The sequence below is a fragment of the Helianthus annuus genome, chromosome 15 (assembly GCF_002127325.2).
Source record: "Helianthus annuus cultivar XRQ/B chromosome 15, HanXRQr2.0-SUNRISE, whole genome shotgun sequence".
In the NCBI taxonomy this organism is placed as follows: domain Eukaryota; kingdom Viridiplantae; phylum Streptophyta; class Magnoliopsida; order Asterales; family Asteraceae; genus Helianthus; species Helianthus annuus.
In genome coordinates, this window is record NC_035447.2 from 1881152 (window position 1) to 1884618 (window position 3467).

At 35.7% G+C, this 3467-nt stretch overlaps 1 long non-coding RNA gene across 1 annotated transcript; it reads left to right on the forward strand.

The window, feature by feature from the left end:
• Positions 1–3025: 3025 nt before the first annotated feature.
• LOC118487333 lies at positions 3026–3467 on the forward strand. Its single transcript, XR_004881403.1, has 2 exons — positions 3026–3148; positions 3234–3467. It is a non-coding gene; the product is annotated as an uncharacterized LOC118487333 (long non-coding RNA).

The following is a 3467-nucleotide window of genomic DNA, read 5'->3' on the forward strand; positions in this document are numbered from 1 at the left end:
AGGGTCTTCCACCTGTTTAGCCAATTCATGTTAAAACAGAATTCCAGCTAGCGGATATCTAGACAAAACCACTCTGGAAGGTTCAAATAGATTTCATATGTAGCAAGTTGGGCATGATTAACATCTATGCTCCAACTTGAGAAGGAGTGTTAGTTGGTAGTTGTATTAATTAGTTTAGGCCCTAGTATGTTATTTTTATTTATTTGTTAGTCTCTATCTCCTCCTATATAAAGAGAGGCCCATTGCTTGTACATACATACTTTTTCATATCGATACAAATTTAGATTTCCTTTCTATTTCATACCAGGTTCATTTACAATAAACATTGAAATATTAAAAAAAAGTACAAAAATGCTCAACAGACGCAACAGGAAAAGAGAAGAGGGGTCTTGTTAGGAAGTCAAGATTGAGGGAGGGAATGGATTAGTGTTTAATCTCGATTTATATATATGGGATTTGAAGATAATTAATAATGGTGAAGAGTTCAAATGAGAAGAAAAATTTTGTAAGAATAAAAAGAATAAGTTCTAAACCAATAGAAATGCTCCATTTTACTTTATTTAATATGTGTATTTAATGTTATTAATAAGGTCATATAGGTAAATTTTAATTGTAATTAATTAGCTAACTAATTAAAATTGTAACTCACTTTCAAATATACTCTTTCAAGATAAAATAATTTAGGATGAATGACAATTTTTGACATGTGTAGGATAAATTTTAGTATGTGTAGGATAAATTCTTAAATGTGTATGATAAATTTAGATGTGCGTAGGGCAAATTTCGATAAGTGTAAGATACATGTAGGATAAATTTTGAAATGTGTAGGACAAAATGTTTTTTACTTTATTAATGAGAGATAACATAATTAATGGGAGGAGTTATAAACTATTTAATGTTTTACCATTATGCCCTTTCTTCTTTTTATTCTTACATTAAATTTCTTCTCAAATGAGACTTCCCCATTAATAATATTGGATTTAACTATTTAGTTGTTTGGTTTAGTGATTTATTTCCTATTTTAGTCGGTTGTTTTTCAACTATTTTAAACAGAGGCTAGATGGGGTTGATGTACTTTGGTGTGGTCATTAAATATTAACAAGTGGAAAAGACGATATTACCCTCTGGCCGTTAACAAGTGACGTTGGCTTTAAACAGATTTTAATACCGGGGGTAATATTGTAGCGTTTTTCAATAGTTGAGGGGTAAGACACCAAGATTTTCGTTTTAGAGGGTAAGGTGGAAAACTTGTAAATGAGGGGAAATCCCTTATGCCTTGGCCTATAAATAGGAGCCTTATGTTAGGCTTTAGGAACTTTTGGCCATTTGTGACATTTTGGAGCTTGGGGCTTAGAGAGAGATTCTAGAGAGGGAAACTAGTGCTCAAGGTGAGTCGTGGTGTAATACTTGTAAAATCATTGAATAGAATCACGTTTGTATTACGTTCTTGTGTTCGGTCCACACATGTGCACAAATTCTGCACGTCGTACGTGTCATACGCAATCGTTCGGGAGTCAAAACCGGTCCTATAAACCCCACTGTTACGTAAGATGTGATCCTGAAACTCCCAAGATTGAGACCTGTAAGCCATAAAGGCATAGGCAGCTATATCCCGGGCCTAGAGAAGGCCCAACCCACCAAGCCGGATCGGCAAGGTCGCGATCTGCCACTAGAGTTCACCGAAAAAAGGCCCGCCACATACGAAAATGTCTTCTATTGCCTCCTAAAGACCTTTATCAAAACATGAAACAACATCATCCACCAAGGGGGGTGGCATGTTCGCAAACCAAATAGCAACTTTGTAACCCCCATACAAGATCTAAGCAAGAGGAGTTCGCTTTGAGGATCCCGCAACAAGGGAAGGTGTCCTATAATGTCAACTGCCCGTGTTGCCCTCTTAGCCGCTAGACCACTAATAAAACTGGCATCACGGCTGACTGCCCCTCCTAACAGTTTGACACCTCTCTCTAGCCTCCCAATCTCACTGAGAAAAAGCCTTGGTCGGACCTCCACCCTGTTGCATGTCGGCCAAAATATCTCAGTTTTTCTAATATTAAGCCGTAGCCCCAAGGTTGGACCCTCCGAACTGCTGATTTCAAGAGCTTTAGCAACCTGAACAACGTCCCTGATAAACGTCCCGTCATCCAGGTACCAAGCATGGAAGGGGAGTTTGCAGTTTTCCTACACCTGAAGCACTAAGGGGTGTAAGGGTAGGGAAAAAAGAAAAGGTCCCAAGGGATCCCCTTGTTGGACCACTATGAACGCCCCGATGTGGTCATTCCCCATGTATAGCCTAGCAGGCTGGGCATATATAAATTGAACCCATGAGAATATGGAGGGGCAATGGCGATGGACCTCGTGAAGCAAAACTGAACGGTCAACTAACTTGAAAGCGTTGGAAAAATCAACCGTGAGCATGACCAGCGAGCCATCTGAATGAAAAGAATTAAGAAAACTGTTAGCGCTTTGCAACACCGGCTCCCCCCATTGGGGACCCCCATCCCAAATTGGTAGTCCCCCAAGTACTTAACAACTTCTTTCCCAACTTTCTTGATGGCAACTTTGGAGACTAATCTTCTCCAAATTGCCCCCACAACAATATTAAACCTTTAGATATTATTAACTCTTAATATATATATATATATATATATATATATATATATATATATATATATATATATATATATATATATATATATATATATATTCAATAATTTAATATAATATGTAAGTTATTCTGATGTTATATATAGAATTATAGATGGTAACGCTTAAAAATATCAAATATTTTGAGTACACAGCTTAATACTAATATACTTTTTACCACATATATATGCAACTTGTAAGATTTGAACTTCCACCTCTTGAATAGATGAGATGGCCCTTTCCATCACAACATATCATTGTATATCACAACTCAAAAATAACGCCTTGATTTAAGCAATATATGAGAACATGCATAGTAGATGATACTCAATTGTGCATATAAATATAGTTCTGTCTCCACTATTATAATACACACTATTTTCATTCTTATCTATATTTAATAGGAATAATAGATTGAAACGTCATACAATGGCGAGGCTCATGAAATCACATGTGAGGGTCTTCTGCATAAGCTTTATATTTTTATTTGTGTGTTATTGCTGTAAGTTCAACACGCACTACCATTTTATCATGTTACGCTTTTTAGATAAACATATCAATTGATGTTATTAGTTTTGGATCTATAGGTGAAAGAAATGAACACCGTCATACGCAAGCATTTGGAGTTCCACAACCAAAAGACTGTACTCCACGTTGTAAATTAATTTTAAGTGATTGGTATTGTTGCGATAAATACTTTGGTGAGAGTAAAGATTTGTGCGAAAGAAACTGTAAGGTAATAAAAAGTTGTTGTAAGGTAAAAAAATAAAAATAATTGATCTTGTTAAGGATTATTTATATTATATAATAAAAATTAAATA